General features: G+C 31.9%; 1 long non-coding RNA gene across 4 annotated transcripts; it reads right to left on the bottom strand.

The window, feature by feature from the left end:
- Window positions 1-8,957: 8,957 nt before the first annotated feature.
- LOC147906825 (uncharacterized) lies at window positions 8,958-18,920 on the bottom strand. Of its 4 annotated transcripts, none has more exons than XR_015547970.1 (6): window positions 17,391-18,920; window positions 15,183-17,263; window positions 14,938-15,100; window positions 13,445-14,623; window positions 13,160-13,370; window positions 8,958-12,781 (listed from the first exon to the last, which is right to left on the bottom strand). It is a non-coding gene; the product is annotated as an uncharacterized LOC147906825 (long non-coding RNA). The 4 variants fall into 4 exon arrangements; XR_015547971.1 differs by having other exon boundaries at window positions 13,160-13,925; window positions 14,157-14,623; XR_015547972.1 differs by having other exon boundaries at window positions 13,160-14,623; window positions 15,183-16,120; window positions 17,107-17,263.
- Window positions 18,921-19,210: the final 290 nt, after the last annotated feature.

Here is a 19,210-nt window from a genome sequence, read left to right as displayed (position 1 = left end):
ACCAACGTGTGCTACTGAGGGATACATTAATTACACATTACTCAAGTTACACATTTGTGCGCATTCTGATGCGCAGTGTTCTCGATTATGAATGTGTGCGGATTCGTGCTCTACCGGCGTGATCGAACGTGTTATTATTTTTGAAAAGTGTGATCGGCTTCAAACGCGCAATTGAGTTATGTTACTCTTTTAGACTTTCGTATTCTGCATATTGTTTTACTCATCGCATAAGCGATATTTTCGATTTTGGTCGTATCGACTCTGTGTTAGAGTTGGGACCATTCTCACAAGAATTGTGGATGTGTAGAACCGAACTGAACACGTGGCTTAGTGTGAACACGTGGTTACACGTGGTACAAGTGTAATGTGTTGCTGTTTTGTTTAAGTGAAATACATTTACGTGATTTGTGTTTCATACATTTTATTATTAACTATAATAATAAAAAGAAACTACATTGTCTAATTGGTAAACGCTGTAAACGTATTACGCATTTTCTTGAGACCACATGTCTGATTTTCAAATTGTGATCGTTTAATAAAGGTTATTTTAATAATGATAGTTTGTTACAATCGATGATAAACAATAAGATAATTGTATTGCAAAAGTTGATCCTGATCGAAATAATAAACTCGACTGCGACTTGAAGAACATGAGGAAATTCAGGATAAAAGTGAGGTTAGAATATTAATTACAATTTTCTCGCATTTTACGAAAAGTTAAATATTTCGACGAAAAAATCTCAGAGAGGTTTTCCACGCATTTTAAAATGTAAAGGTAGGTTCAAATCTGCGTTGAATTTTTTGTCTACGATATTTTGTTTTTAAGTTACATAAAATTGAAAAATAATATCTTTGCAATATTTTTGTCTTACTTTAAAGCGCTACAATTCAATGAAACATCAGCAAATAAAATTTAATCTGAAAGTAGGCTTCCTATAGGTAGACTACCCACATAGAATATTTTTTGGGATCAGATTAGAATCTAGTTGGATTCTTCAAAAAAATTATGGATTCTGAGGAAATCTATAAAATCTATTCTATACTTACTAAGAATAATTGTGATAGTGAGAGTAAATGTGACTTGCATTTGAAAAACAAATTTTGGGATTATTTTTATCAAACACATAAAAAGTATAATTGTTAATTATTTTCAATGTGTTTGATAAAAATAATCTCAAAATTATTTTATATAATTTATTTTTTATTTATATATTATTGTACATTACATTTACTTCTACAGTTATCCCTGTCACAATTATTCCTAGTGATTCTATACAGCAATACAAAAAAGAAAATTACATACATCATTAATCAATATTTATATATGTATACAATTTTTATTTTTTATTCTGTTGTAATGCAATGAATTCCATGTTTAATAGACACAAAAATGTGATTTTCCATTCGATTTCATATATATATATATATATGTATATATATAAAACAGCGATTTTAATTAATAATACAAAAAGAATCATGTGAATTTCTGCACTGATTTATTCCGATTCTAAACAGAAAATCCAAATTTGAGATAAAAATAGATTTACTAATTAGTATCGCAGTGCGATTTACTTATTTGGACATTCTAAGCAGAATCTAAGATTTTAGATTCTATTCAGAATCTAAATATTTGGGAAGATTTTGGGAAGATTTGGGAAATTTCTATGCAGTTAGTTTTATTATATAATTTCCTGTAGTTTTATTATATAGATCTTGATGCTACAAATGATTCAAAGCATTTTTTGATTGGTTAATTAATAAAATTCTTTCTTCCGATTGATCAATCAAAAGCTTCGAAACATTTGTAGCGTTAAGTGGATCGCTCATAGTTTCCTATATAGTTTTCTATAGAAAACCTACTTAAAACTAGCTTACCTAGAATAGTTATAAGTTTACTTATAAGTTTTAAAATGCTTTTTGGAAAAAATTTGTACGATTTAATTTTTTGCAATACGTGTAACTGTATTGCTCTCTTAATATTTGTCCTCTTAAAGACCCAAAGATGTGATTTCTTCAATATTCCCAGTAAGAAGTATATTACACAAATTTTTAATTATTTAACAAATGCTAATCGTAATTCGGTGATATAAAAAATATAATTATAAGTTTGGCTATTAAGAATTATAACACTATACTATGTATGTTAAATACATGTGTGTGATATTATTACATTGTGTCTCTTATATTTAATTAATTTGTATACATGTTTCGGCTAAATTTTTAGCCATCTTCAGTGCACACAGATGAATTCGTAATAAGCGATGAGATTTAAATTGTTTAAATTTGACGAGACAGCAGTTCACTTCGATGCTAAAATAATTTTATTGCGAAGCTATTTTAATTATTAATTAACTGAATTGTTATATCAACAACGTTTATCGGCAGTGTTTTGATGAAAGCGCTTAATCACAGTTGCAATATCCAGCTAGTCCCAACTGATTGCGTCTTTACTCCAAGAAATGGTTAATTGATCATCTCACATGGAAACGTTGCAGATATTAAAATGATATTAAAAACATGTAGATGCTGTAACCTTATATGTCTCATACATCTGAAGGTAGACGCCCATTGATGATAACAACGCTGATCAACGCCGACCAATGCCGACTGATCGTGATTACGACAATGCCGATCAACATTGTAGCTTAACATAAACACTCTTACAAAAATCGAGAAAATTCGAGAAAAATCTACAACAATTTACATAATACGCGAAGATCAACTACAGACAACTTCTCGCACTGCGTACAGACAGACGAGCTATATAATGATGCGCGCCTTGTGACAAACTAGAGACGAAAACAAAATTCTTTTCAGTATATTTATATTTTGGATTCTCGGTACAAAACTTTAATCATTTACTTTCGTTTTGATCGGTCATGAAACAAAATGTGCATTTGTTTTCCTATATTCAAAATATAAATATAGTTCTGCATGAATTTTGCTTCCTGAAGCAAAACTGTTTTTATATTAGGTGTTGGAATTAATTCGTAGCGTTTTTAATGAAAGAATGTTATTTATTTTATATGAGCATTAAAAAATACATTAATGAAAGTACTTCCCACTTGTAAAACGCTACGAATTAATTCCAACACCTAATACATATATTTAATAATCTGTTTTTTATACATTTAGACCGCAAGTTTTCTTTTTGCATGCTATCCCTGGTATAAAAAATGCAATTCCGAATTAATTGTCCTGCGAAATGGCAAAGGCATAATAACGGCGTAACGCGAAGTGGCATTGATTGCGAGCGTATTTATGGAGCAATATTTTTCATGTGGACACTTGATTCCATCCTTTATGGCTTATTGATTGTCTCTTGTTTATTCCCAAGTACCAATAAGGGTACTTCGTCGAAGGGAATGATCGAGTTTGGATATCGCTTCATCACTAATGTGGTCGATTTTCCAGTTCAATGTTTCTTTTCCATTTTCTTTTTTCATATAGAGTACACGAATCTAATTAATAATACTAATGGTTCTTATATAGATACTATTAAAAAATTGAATTAGCTTTATTAATTCATAAGTTAATAATATGATATATAAATAATAATATAATATGATGTATAAATAATAATATAATATGATGTATAAATTCGTGGTTCTTATTTATTTACATTTTTTATATGTAAATTTATATGCTAATTTCTTTGTAGAACATTTACAATTGAAATATATTACAATTGTTTAAATCACATGTAATGCAATTTCAATTTTTTAACTTTATTCATTAACGCCCATAATTAAAAAGCAAAGAAAAACAATTGGAAATTGGACCAGAGCATGAAAAAATTCTTCTGACATAAAAAGCAATTGCAAAAATCAATTTTGTAACTAATTGTTATACGCAAATTATTAAATATTTATTTTAGAAAAATCTGATTATACCAATTAATTCCATGGGATAGTTAGAAAAGTAAGACATATATTTTTATGTGTTTTTTATGTCAGAAATTTTTCTTTATTCTCTGGTTCTATTTTTATTTATTCCTTGTTTGTTAACTTTGGTGATCGAACTTTACAATAAGTTAATTAGTATGCGTAAGCTTACATTCCAAGTAACATGCATATTACATAGATATCTAAAAGTCATAAGACATTATAAGATATCTAATGTCTTTTAGATATCTTTCTAATATAAGAGCTCTAAAAGATGTTTTTTATCTTATTTATGCAATATAAATATTATCTGGGATTATATTATTTTTTAATACCAGGGCACTTTGCCTTGAACTTCACCTCTAAACTAATTAATCGGAAGTGTCGCTCGAAGTCCAGAAGGACATGAAGGGCGCGCGAGCTGTTTATCCCGTAGAAGATTTATTCCCTCGGTGCGACCAGACACGCGCGTGCTACATACCCCGGCCTCGCGCATTGTCGCACGCGTCGCCGAACACGCAGCGTATGAATATCTAATGCACCCCGTCCACAATTAAATTCGGACAATATGTTTTGTTTTCGGGAGGGGCCGAAGCGCGCCACCCTCGAGGCCGCTTGAAGGGTCCCCGACGGGGGCAGAGGGTGCTTCACCCCAGCCGAGATTTACACTCGGGGCGAATCCTCCACTGAATAACGCTTTGAGTGTAAATCTCAGCTGCGCGAGAAGGAGATACGCCTTGACAGGCGATAATTTCTCCCGATTAGAGTGACGCCTGCGGTTACCCGAGAACAAATCCCCAAGTCGATATTTTTTTATTCCAATAAAGATGATAACTAGTAATGAAATATTTGCTAAAAAGATATAAGAAGTAGTTTGAATTATCAAACAAGTGAGAATTGTTGAAAAAACAAATGACAGTTGTATTATATTCTTTAATCCAGTGCTGGGATTTATTTGCACATTTTGGCCAATTTTTAGCTTGATTCCTGTTTCTTACTTCACCAACCCATACAGCCTAAATGCTGAATATGCTTAAATGCCGAATATTATTAATATTTTAATTTAAAATATTAATAATATTTAATAATATTAAAATATTAAATAGTATTAAAAAATTTTCCTCCATTTTTTCAAATATAGAATATCTCTTGATGTAGAATATTTTTTAGACTTACGATAAGAGACGATTTAGATTCAGGATGTCTTTAAAATTTTAAAATTTGTCTGAGCTTTTGTTTATTTATAACATAACCTAACATAACTTAACCTAACTTAAAGAGATTATTAACCTTCTTACTATTAACCTTCTATTACTATTAACCCTCTATTACTATTAACTTCCGCCGGCGGACGCAGGGTCTTGCGAGAGTTGCTTACTTTTTTCAATTGTGAAGAAAATGAATGAATGGATATTTTTTCTATGAAAATACATCTTTATTTCTCCTTCTATATATTTGAAATAATGTACTACATATTATAATAAAAAAACTGCTTTTTGAAACAATTTTATTCTTGGATTACTTTTGACTCTGCGCCGTGCATGCAAATATCATGACGTCCGTTGTCCGAGAGTTAAACATTAATATGAGTAAAAATAAATTAAAATGTGGGAAACGATTCAACATCTCACATTATTATAATTATTTATATAAGGTTATTTATATAAATCGGGCGCGCTGCGGCACTGAAATATACTGTAAAATTCGTACTTTTTCTGAAAAATCATGGATAATAATAATCTTTTTTTTATTATCGACCTTTGATATTCCTCATTTAACGTAATCTCCATAAGATAACGCAATTTTTCTATTTTTCCTAAAGTTGACTAGCTTTTTATCCACTTTAAAATCAGCATGACTATATAAGGTTATTTATATAAGGTTTTATTTAGATTTTAAGACGCGCGAGGCATTCCATGCCGCAGTCATGCTAAAGTCATGTTAAAGATTAAAAAGGTAACTTATTTATCTCAATTTGCTTGTATCTTTTAAATTTTCACTTCTCCGTCTTATATTTCTATTTCAATTTTAAGTTAAATTTGTAGATTATACGTATATATATATATATATATATATATATATATATATATACATTCTATATATATGTATATATATATATATATATATATAGAATGTATATATATATATATATATATATATATATATATATATATAGCTCTTACACTCTTTTGGTGTTTTTCGATTCTGATTTTTTTTGCTCTTTTTACATTAGTAAAATTAGCGATATGAAATATTGTACATGGAATGTATTTGATGCATAAAAACTGCAGATTTTCGATTCAATAATAATTTCATAGTCATAATATGTCTTCCTTTTTCTCCTTTTCCCAATCCTTTTTCTCTTTTCTTATCTCCCTTTCTCTCTCTCTTTCTCTCTCTCTCTCTCTCTCTTCTGACTATAACTTCTGTTATCTTTATTCTTCTATAGCTATACAAAGGTTTCATGAAAATTTTATGCATCATGTCTTGTTTAAACATATATCATTTGTCTTTCTTGTTACTGCTGCTTTTTTTAATAAAAGGATAATAAAGGGATTTTATGTTGTTCGTCGTCTCACCCGTTGTTAATTAGTATACTTTTACATAAAAATTGTAAATACAATAGCTGTTGTTGAAACTAGCATATAACTAAATAAGCTTTTCTAATTTCTTAATTCGATCTCATGTAGCACAAATCTCCAAGGGACGTTCTGAAAAATGTCCTAACGTTCTGAGATCATTCCCAGGAAGATCTTTGGGTTAGGTATGATTGATTGATAGGCTTGAAGCTGAATATAATAAGTTAATTCAATTTCTTTTATTTAAGGAATAAAATTTTTATATATCTATATCTATAAAATTGTAAGAAATTTGTAGTTGTCAATTTTTCAATCATAACATTTTGTATTTTTAAAAACAGAAAATCTTAATATTCTATGTTGGAATCGTAATTATATTTTCGAGGATAAAACTATTCAAATTTTGGCAATTTGATTTGGCATATATATTTTAAGTTATATCTCGAATTTTTAAATTAAATTGATTTTATTTCTTTTAATTTTAAGAGAAAACTTTGCTAATTCATTTTATCATCTCTTATTTGGAAAAACTGTTTCAATTTAATAATCCGCGATTTATACGCGTGGCGGCTTGGCGCAGTGTACAAACCAATACCATTGTTGTTGCAGCTTTATGAGCGATGCAGCAGGCCGTGCATCAGTTCGTGGTCTACAGGTGTCCATGATTTGTGTTCCGATCGAGCCAGCCGCAAATAATTAATAACAGTAGAGCGACAAATCCCGGAACCGGCGGTGTGTAGGTACCGCGATGGAACAAAACTGAACAGGGATCAGAGAGAGATGGTGGGGGACTAATGCTGGGGCTAATGCTCGCGGTAAGCCCTTTAAAAGCGTCCTAGGGATGGGGATAGGATCCGTTCTACCACCTACTTACATACGAATTTGCACCTACAAAAGGGTCCTGTTCTGTACGATTATTCGTTAAACTGCGCCGAGAGCGTTCCGCAGCTAAACAAAGATCTTTGTCATAAAGCGAATCACTGCAATGGAAGAAAGTGCCGCCTTTGTTCGTGTATTTTATGAAGAATCATTTAATTGGTCATTACACGGAAAAAAACATTTCTTTAATCAGCTTGTATCAGTGGCGGATACAAGCGACCATCTCCCTCACCCTCTCCTCCAGAGTTCTTCAAACAGAAAGTTAGAAAAAAACAGAAAGTTAGAATTTATTATATAACAAAATTTTAAATTACATTTCATATTACGTTAATATGGCTAATAAAATACTAAATGTCAAATATGTATAATTTACAATATTGTATATAATATTTTATGATCATGATAATAATAATAATAATAATAATAATAATAATAATAAATATAATAAAACGATAAAGTAATAAAAATAATTTAAAAATAACATTAATAATAAGTAATTTATATTTCGTTATACCGCCCTCCCCTCCCCCCCAGAATAATTCTTCGCCCTTGTTTTTAATTGTGAAATATATTTGGATAAATTAAAAAATACGAAATACATCTAATCAGTCATGAAAAATATCTATGCAAAAAGACAGCGTTAGGTGTGATAGTTAAATACGTGTCTTATATCTAAAATCGTTCGAATTCAAGGGTGAAGGATGACTACGAAATGTTGCAGGAATCAATAAGCGTTGAATAGATAAGAAAAATCAGATATTCTATAAAAGAGGCTTCCGGCAGAAATAGGCTTAATTTCGCGAAGGAATTGAAACGGACCCTTGCCGGACCACATCACAAGGACGCGTCTCTAGGGTGTACATACATGTATCGGTGACTGATAGTCGTCCGATAAGGTAAAGAGCGAAGGGGATTCTGATCCTGCGCAAGTACCGAATTCAGCTTATCCGAGATTTCTTTCTCGATTCGTGCATGTTCGCCTGACAAGAATGTAGGATACACCTGCCCGGATAATGCCTCTTTTATCGCGCATTCATGCGTTCAGATCCCACCGACAGGATGTTTCAGGGAAGAATCGGGTGATCCTCTTTGATAGGCTTTTGTTTGTCGGCACCGCGAGAACAAATCTTATGAACGTGTGTGAAGTTGGCACTTCATTTTTTGGCACCGCAAGTTAAGAGTTCCATTGGCACCCGCAATAGTTCTATAGTTCCTGATAGGTTTTATAAATAATTCTATTGATTTAGTTAAAAAAAATAACACTTGAAAATTTGCGGTGCTAACTTCCGGTGACACCGCAACATTCAAAAAATCAATTGAAAACTATGAAATTTTATAGTTCTATATTGTGAGTGTCAATGGAACTCTTATCAAAATTTGCGGTGCCAAAAGATGAGGTGCCAAACGTCACATACATATCTTATGAAAACTTTTGTGAGACTTGAGAAAATTTATTATGAAATGCTGGTTTTATTCCATGCATTTTTGTGACGTGACGAATCTCATAATTTGGGGTAACAAATAGTGACAAAGCGTGCGACGCACGATGGGCGCGATATCTTCGACATTCATGTCCGACGACTACCATCGGATGACGCTTGTTCGTGAAGTTGATAGATGAGAATATAAGAAATACATACGCGAATATAGGAATATACCGGCGGTTGGTATTCCTAACGTGCAATAGGCGGCAGGACTCTCTAAGCTTTTAGCTCGGGCAAATAAATCGCGTTTTGCGAGAAGTTGACGCATTGGTGCGGAGAAATCCTCGCGTTTTCCGGTGCCCAGCCGAACTTTCGGTTTGCCTTTCGTGATGTCACGATATTTTGCTGCAATGACGTGCGCTGTTTATTTCAAAGAAACCGAAGAGTATATTACACAGCAGCTTCGATTCAACAGTACTTTGTAGAATTGTTTGAATTGAAAGCCGGAAAATAATAAAAACGATTACGTCATTTACAAACATGTGCAAAAGTATTAAGCACTTAAATTTTTTCGCATTTTACGAAAAGTTAAATATTTTGGCATTTTCGACTACACATTTTAAAGTGTAAAGATGGGGCTTTAAATCTGCATTTGAATCTTTTGTTCTTAAGTTACATAAAATTGAAAAATGACATCTTTGTAATATTTTTGTCTTACTTTAAAGCGCTACTGTTCAATAAAACAGTAGCAAACAAAATTTAATATGAAAGAATCTTAAAGTAGGCTTTCTAAGCTTTAAAATTCTTTTTGAAAAAAATGTGTACACAATAAAATTTTATAATAAAAAATACCTTTGATATCTTTGCGAAAAATTATCGTACACATTTTTTTATACAAATAGAAATGATCATTCTTAAGTATTTTTTATGTATTGAGTAATTTGAACAAATTTGTTATATTTTTCTTAAAACATTCAAAGACTTTGTGTAAGCTAGGAAGAAATTCCTTCCGTATTTTTAAAAATATTTCTCAAATAAAATCGAGCTATCGAATATCGAGAGCTACGTAGAACTCGAAGACTCATTTAGCAAGACACAATGGACGAACTGATATACAATCATCTGATACATTTTCCCACAATAGAGAGGAGACTGGAGGAAAGAAAGGGAGTCAGTCCGAGTCGATCGCCAATTGACTGACGTTATCCGGCCATCTTCTAGATTAGGAGGATTGGAAAAGGCCAGGCGTGGATATATGTACGTTGTCTTGGCCTTTATCCGTAGAAACGGGGCTATCGTAATTTGATGCCGCCGATGCGAGGGGCGAGCAGACTCTTCTCGAGCATTTACTCGAGAAAGCGATTGTGACAAGAGACGTCCGTTGCAGAGCTATCGATACTTCGCTGATTTTGTCAAGAAAGAATGTGACTTCATTTTAGAAGTGAAACGATTATGGTTATGTCATTCTTAGTAGAAGCGTTGTTAAAGAGAGGATGAACTATATACTTTTCAATTTATTAAGAATGAAATGTATATGATTTATGTAATCCTTGTTAGAAATAATTTTGTTTCTTCAAAGTTCTATCAAATATTGAAAATTATATCTGAATTAAACCAAATTCTGATTTAAAATTATACTGAAGTAAAACTTCAATATAATTTTAATGTACAGTTTTTCTAACTGCGTTTTAATTTTTAATCAATCATGACTTAAAAGACATTAAAAAAAATTCATTATAAGTTACTTTGGAAACAGATTAGCAGTTGGATGTCCAAAAAAATTGCTCGGATTGTCAATGCAGTGAAATTAGCGTTCCCATGGAGTTAGATACCCCCATTTCCGTATGGATCCTAGTAAATAAGATTACGTGAGTGCATGCAGGGACCAAATCCGGGCGGCAATCATAAAGAGCCACAAAGAGTGAAAAGGAGGACTTTGTCGGATCGTTGCACGCTTTTCCGCGAGGATCGAGACAGATACGAAATCTACGAGAGAATAACTTCCCCTTTGTAGGGCGGGTTCGTCCTTATGGACGATTACACGTACTCATGTAGGCTCATACACGGAGGGCCGGAAGTAAATATAGATTTAGAGTGTATCTATCAGTAAATGATTAAATGAGAAAAATTTTTATGAAAATATTTTCTTTGTGTAGCGTATTTCTTATCTTAATTAATAGAAATAATTTTGAAATAAACATAATTTACTTTCTTTTTTTCTTGCCATTTTCCTTTCTTTTTATTTTCTTTTTATCATCTTTGTCATAGATTTGCTATTTCATATTTATTTCACATGATTCAGGTTATAACACATAGAAACAGGAAACCTTGTTTTCTCTGTTTCTAGTTACGACTTATAAGCACATAGTTACGTATCACCCTATATATTTGATATAAACGATTCGTATATATAATGGTAGATAATCCGATCGCATTGTTGCAAGTATGCGAGAGCCGCCCACTGTCGTACAAATACGACTGAACGAGGCGTTTCCCGAGCACATCTATGTTTTTTACTTTTTTTATTATCCCGACAGATGCGACAGATCGAAGAGAGAGAGAGAGAGAGAGAGAGAGAGAGAGAGAGAGAGAGAGAGAGAGAGAGAGAATAATCCGTTTATTTCTGGGGGATTTAAGTCGGACCAGATCGTTCGGTAGATTTGCGCCGATACTAACTATTCTTATGGCTCCTGCACATAGATGCGGCAACGCTTACCGCGTGGCGAAAGTTGTCGCACTAGTCAATAATTCTATGTTCTTAAGTCGGCTTCACTTTGTAAAACTTCTACAAATGATGTAATACTAGTTCCGCCGCGCGGCAAAAGTTGGATTGAGTTCAACTTTTGTCGCACGATGGAAATTATATATCTATTACTTCCGAGCAAGCGAGACGTTGAGTGGCTATCGTGACAACTTCCTCCGCACGGTAAGCGTTGCCGCTTTTTGTGTGCAGAAGCTATTACTCCCAGATTGGCAAATATGCACGTAAAGGTAACGTTAGAAAACGATAATCTATGGATCAATGAACTCTAATAAAATTAAAGTAAGCTAGATATTTAAGTTCGGAAATACACGAATTTCTACATGGTTTTAATTATGTTTTTTTTTATTTATAGATCTAAATATTAACTTTTCATAGTTTTCTCTCTCTAACAAAAAGAAAGAAATTTTTCTTAATAAAATATTAATATACTATGATATATAATACATTAATATATGTATATAGGTATAAATGTATACAGAACTTTTGCATGTGACAATTATTGATAAACTCTTCAAATCATTTCTGATAAAAATCTTAATTCCAAAATATGGAGTATATGATAGTCTTTAAAGAAGTGTTTTTAAAATCGTTTACATTGTCCAAAATTTGCATGCGTAAACAAAACTATGCAAATACTGAGAGAACATAACACATAAATAATACATATTATAGAAAATGAAACCTATATTTATTTAGAACAGATGCGTTTAGAACACAATAAAAATGTCTGTGGAATAGCTCGCGTTTGTATTATATTATAAGGCGATAAAATCGAGAATAGATTTTCTGATTTTTTCATCTAAAGGGATGGCATTTTCTGTTCGTTGACGAATAGCATGCGCTTTTTCTTTAAAGTGTCCAAGGCATTTGCTAGCTCTATGGACTTGGTTTAACACCTGCTGCCGCGTATAAGTAGTGTAGAACGCTCAGAATATACAGATATATTACACATATGTTACGCGTTCTCTTTTTCTTCTCTTCATCTACCCCGATCTAGCTACCTGCGCATTCTACACGCAGGATAGGTGTTGGATTTCATTGAAGAGGTTGGGTGAGTTCCACCAAGTGGATAGGACAACTCGCAGCTTGAAAAGAACGCACATTCCATAACCATGACCAGACCGTTCGACGCCAATTTTTCATTCTTTTCGTCACGAAGAATCTCCGTTGGTTATTCAATGGTCGATTCATCTCATGGATATTGGATATTTTTCAGCAGCATATATAGATGACACAGTATAACACTATGTCCTATTACACAAAGTGTTTCAACTATGACACAGTGTTATATTGATCTACATTGTAAAAAGCTAAATATGATCGTGTAAAACATGTCAACAGTTGCTTTCCATTTACACTGATTCTCAGATAATTCTCACTTGTGATGTCATAACCCACTTAATATAATTTTACATGTAACGTACTTTTTAGTTGCAATGTCAGGCTTAACAATATAACGCATTGATGCATAATAAAGTTTATCCTTATAAATGTATATAAATTAAGAAATTACTTTTATTTATATTATTTTGCACAATTATATATTGTACTTTTATAGGATAAAAATTATTATTGTCTATCAATGCGTAATAATGTAACTCATTAATATAATTAATAATAAAAACTTACGGCATTTAGCTTCATCTATTTCTTTGGAGGCATTCATCTTTGTAGTTGTTCTTCTAAATCCATACAATCAATTAATGTATATTCGAGCAAACACTGGGTATCAATACACAAACGTTTCGATCGTGATTTGGATCCTTATCAATGCTCAAAAATTATTGACAATATTGCAATCATCCAAGAATAGTAATGTAACGAAATGTCATCACACTTCCTGGTATACCATAGAATAAATTTATCGAGTTGTTACAAAATAGAATATAAGAGTAATAAATTTTCAATACTTACATGATCCCTGCAACATTGTAAAACTGTTCATATATCAAACGTCAAGTCTCATCTGACTTCAACAATACAAAACATACAAACATATAAAATATAGAATACATAGAGCAAGTCGTTTTAAACATAATTATATTATTATAAACTTTGTCCAATAAATCCGTATTATTCTGTAAATTTAATGCATTAGTTTGTTGTTTGATAAAAATAGTTTCTGATGAATCTTTTATTCAATATTTTTTCCACGTCTAAGATGAGTATGTTGTCTCAATTAAATTCATGAGAATATTCTAAACGATGTTCCGTAATGACCGATCGCTGTGTAGTATTCCAATTAATATGGTTTCTGTGTTCACCAATGCAAGATTTTAAAGTTTTGTCCGTCTGATCCACATACGTGACATTGCAATCTTTGCAATTAATTCTGTACACAACATTCGAGTGTGACATCAAGGGAAGTTTATCCTTGTGGACCTTTATGCATCTACTAAAATTATTGATTTCCTTGTAAGCCATACGAACCATCTTATTTCTCGCAAAGAAATTTTTCATTTTTTCCGATATACCCGCCGTATGGGACCATGAAATAAATTATTTTACTATTCTCTTTAAGTTTAGAACTAGTACTCTGTCTCTTCCACATATCAAACTTTTATTAATAACAGAAAATATTAATTTTAATGGATAACTTTTATGCAGTAAAATTTTATGATCTTACCAAAATTTTTTGCACGGAATGTGGAATTCATTAATTTGATTGCGTCAATCTTTAGTCAAACACGTATTGTCTGGAGAGCCTATAATCAGAATGGCGCTAAGGGTATCATTTGTGATTGGTCCAACATGTTTAAGCCATTCCCTCCAGTTTTTTCAATGCATTATTTTTTAAATTTTGAATTCATGCTAAAAAATGCTCAAAAATTGTGACAAATTAAAAAATGATAATAAATAAATATTGTATATAAAATAATAATATATGTAATATTATATATAAAATAATAAAACTTTTACATATATTATTTATTATAAAATTTCATTTTTGTACTATTGCAATATTGTACATTTTGTATTATAATATTGCACATTACTTTATACAAAATGTTATTTATTGCACATTATTTACACTATTAAATGAGCTAGTTTATTATCCATTCTCTGTTCCCACATTTTAGGAGCAAAATGCATCTGTAATAATATAAAAGAAATCAAAAATTCAGAAAAATATTATATATGTATGTACCATTTTATAAAATATTATATATTATAAATATCGTAATTATCATATTATTTGATTTAGACTCACAATACAATGATATATAATTGAAAAGATTACGACAAAAAGAGAAAAAATTAAATTCGTAACAATGTGATGACTATACATATATTGTACTTAGTGCCAAGATTATCGTATCTTCAGATATTATAATTAATCTGTGTATATTTTATGTTACATTTTTAATATTTTAAATACATTATTTATAAAGAATAAATTACTTTACCTCACATACAGATGAATTTTTTGACGGTGTCCAATTTTTATATTTGCCATTTATACTCTTTAACCAATTCATTCGGCGTTCTGTGTTTTTTGGAATTATTTTCATAACATATCCTTTTTTTAATGAATTGTTACAAAATGATATTGTACATCCAACCATATTTCTAAAATAATTTCGATAACTTTATTTTTATCAATGTACCTTTACGTATCTATGTCCTTTAATGGTGTGCTGTTGCACCTAACCTTAAAACTAAAATCTGTTGGATAGACTGAGACCGTATATCTCTTTCTCTCTCGCAGAATTTCACTAAAACATGGCGACATCTCTCCATATGTATGGCGCTATTCTGATTATAGGCTTTCTAGTATTGTCTTGGATAAGATACCATCTATTATTGAAATCGTCAATCATCAAATTCACTGACACATTCGTGAACAGAAAAACCATATCCAGCGAGAAGAGTTTATCACTATCCGAAATCTGCTACAAATGCGGATCAACTGGAAACTGTTTCGATCAGTGTTGTTGGACGGCTTTAAACTTTTTGTTAAAATATTATACAAAAATTTCGCCAAGTTATGTAATGGGCTCCCTATTGACAAAATTATAATACGCAACGGTGAACCACTCTTATGAATTTTAGGGACCGCATACACACGTGGTAATATTGGATTAAGATTATTCAAGACTTTGTAATTGCTCTCACTAATCATCTCAGAGTCATCTCAATCATCCTTTCATCTTCTAAATATTTTCCTTAGATCTATAATAATTTTAATCACTGGATTTCGTAGTATCTATATGTATGTATCCGTGTCACTAAGTACCATCTCCATCTAAGTATCGTCTCTATTAACATACACATACTCAATTTTATACATGGCAACCACTACGTTCCCCTTTCCTGAGTGAAAAGAATGTTCAGATTATCTCCAACAAAATTTCTATTATAGTTATCAAATACATAGAATTTTATAACAATTTTTTTCACCGTTTTTCTTATATTGATGTTTTTTAACATCATCGGAATCATTTTATTTCTTAGTTCATTAGTAGCCGAATCTTTGATCTTCTGAAAATTATTTTCCAAGTTCTTAATAAACTCCATAGTGGGTTATCCTGATATCATACATCGATAAGCAAAAGCTCTCGCCTAATTGTAATAAGGATTGATCTTCAGCTGGAATGAAGGTATCACTCAGGTTTACGAACTAATTACATTTGTGTTTTGTGATATTATATTGTAATTAATATTCTTGTAATCAGTCGCTCGTATATTTATATTAATTATATCGGAAGAAAGTTTATCCATTGAACTTTGGAAGGTAAACCCTTTTTTTGTGACTATTTCCACTTCGTTAGTCTTTGTCAATGTATTAGGCTATGCCCAATAATAATTAAGATTCTCAATATTATTAATGTTCTCGTTATTATATCGTAATCCAGCCAATTCATCTTCCTGTTCAATCTTTCTCATTCTAAAATGCTTAACTTATTTAATGCTAATTGTTACGTAGCAAAGAATTTATTGCATAGTGAAGGAAACCAGACACTTATTCTCGAAGGAAATATATTCATTGCCACCTCACATGCGGTTACACTCGTTAGTTTCGTTAGAAGAACTGCTACTTGCAATATATAGGGCAGCCAACTTCGTTCACTGACGTGGCGCCGCTATCGCTTCGAGATATTATCTTTTAATATAACATAACTACATTGAACACACAAAATAATCACCACACTTCTTGTAAACTAAACATCCTGCCCCCCTTGGGAAGTTTAAGCTGTACATTGAGTTAATGTAATAATTCTATATTTAATACAAAATTAAAATGTTAATACTGTTAATGTTAATACTTAATCATATTAGGTAACAGCATATATATGTAAAATAATATTGATTTTGATTTTTTAAATGCTCAACATTGCACTTATTATTTCTATTTGCATTTAGATATCGGTACTCTTCTCTATAGGTAAAATACATTATTTAATACATTATTTAATTACATTACAATCTTAGCTAATGGTTGTTTGATAACATCTTGCTTGATAAATATGTTAACTATGCAGACTGTTGATTCCAGGGTATACCTCAGATATGTAGTCCAATAATCATCTAATAAAAATCTCTTAATATTGCTTTATTAGTCTCTGGATACTTACCTTGATTTTGGAGAGCTGCTTTGTGTGGACAATGAATTGCGAAGAAGAATGAATTTGCCATACCATAAGTGACTGTTGTTGTTGAGAGTGAAGATACAAGTAGGTTCGTTGAGATTCTCTCTCCATAAGATGTGCTGCAGATCATGATAAGCCTCAGCTACATTGACCACAATCGTAAAATAATGTTAAATAGGTTATTCTATGTCCTAGGGCCTACTTGAAGACAGTTATTTAATGAGATTTTCGAAACTTTTACGTGACGCATCGAATATCACTCGTCTTACCTTTGTTGTAGTATTGTCTACTTTGACCACTATGTGAATACCACTACATGAATATTGCTTCAGAGCTTGTGGAGTCCGAAATAATCTCTGTCATATGATTCAATTGTAGATATTCGGTCATGAACTTGAGGTTACGCCTGATGAAGCTCTGGTTGCTTCTCTCATTCCGATGCATTTGGTTTCTCAGAAACGTTCGATACCAAGATTGAACCTACAATCATTCTGCAATGGCGAGAAGACATTCAACAACAAACCGAAGATGACTCGGAGAGCTCTGAAACTTTTGTAGATGTGAAGAACCACGCTGAGGAAGAACAAGCCCTATCTTAGCAACCGGAATTGCGTTACACGAACCAACGCAGGAGCACCGACACACAGACTTCTATACATATTACTAGATTGCTAACTTGTTTGAAAAAAATGGCCCTCAATTTTGATGTAACATTAGGTTGAATTTTCAGTGTCAAAACAGATCATATAGTCAAAATTGAATATCAAGCGTTAATTCTAATCACGTGATCTGACGCTGAAAATGAGCGTCGAAGTATCAAATGAAAATTCAACCTAATGTTACATCAAAATTGGTAGCGTTGTAGCGTCAAGAAAAGCCAGCCTTATATGCACGTCACAAGAATCGCTCCGCGTGACTGCGTGACGTATATCTGCACACATGAGTTATTTTGACAGATTAACCTATTTAAAAGTATTAAAACCACCAAATACTTATTTTCATAATTCAGCTATTATAAATTATTCTAAGTTATAAGAAATTGAATAAGATCGCATCTTTTATGCACGTTTATTAATATTCAATTGTCTTTCTAATATCTTTACCTTTTTACTTGAATTCTTTCTCTTCCAAAAGAAACAAAATTTTTCGCTATGAGTTCACACCACTTTCTCTTCCAAAAGAAACAATATTTTTTGCTATGAGATCACCATTTTCATAAGGTTATACATCTAGCACGTGAACAGTTAATGCAAAACACAGCCATTCTGCATTTCTTAGGTATATTCGTAACGCATGCGCAGACCTATACAATTTCGGTTACTATCCATTTTACATAAGCTTGTCTTAAGGAGCCTACTGCACACTGGACGCGATAAGCGACGAGCGACGAGCGATATCCAATCAGAGCTTTGTTTTATGTCGTCACATAAGAAAAAGAACAGCTTTTATTGGATATTGCTCATCGTTCATCGCCCATCGCGTCTAGTGACAACTAGGCATTAGCAGTCTAGTATCTAGTGAGAAATGACAATGAAATCAATATCGACGTCGATTCCATTATCATTTCTCTAGATAGTATACATAAAAGTCTGTGATTTCGCCTCAACGTTATGGATGGAATTAATAAATTTAAAAAGGGGGAGGGTGACGAGGAAGGATGTAGATGACGAAAGGTTTTCTTAATATAGTTCAGGCGATTGCCGATGGCGTCGCGGTCGTCGAGATTCACCGCCATGATTGCGCGCTGGCCAGTCAGTTAAATATACTTGTACGAAAAATAAAAAACAGCGTTTCGGTGGAAATATAATCTCGTGTGTTGTGATTCTCTGAACACCCGATATTCTACAATCTTATCCCCAAGTGTAAGAGGAATATTCAATTGCAAATTTTGCACATATAAGAATATTACAAATTATAATCTATATCCATATGACTTCCAGGGAATACTGATTAAAATCGTATATATCATTTGCCCGGTTTTACAATAAGCATCGAAATACAGATCTTAACTATTAGCCACTAATTATTACAAAGAGTATGTTCACGACCTGTCTTTTCGTATTTTGTATAATCTTTACTAATTGACTTT

Source organism: Acromyrmex echinatior, chromosome 17, assembly GCF_024713525.1.
Source record: "Acromyrmex echinatior isolate Ae372 chromosome 17, ASM2471352v2, whole genome shotgun sequence".
In the NCBI taxonomy this organism is placed as follows: Eukaryota; Metazoa; Arthropoda; class Insecta; order Hymenoptera; family Formicidae; genus Acromyrmex; species Acromyrmex echinatior.
Note: the sequence above shows the minus strand (reverse complement) of the source record. Positions and strands in the feature narration are given on the sequence as shown.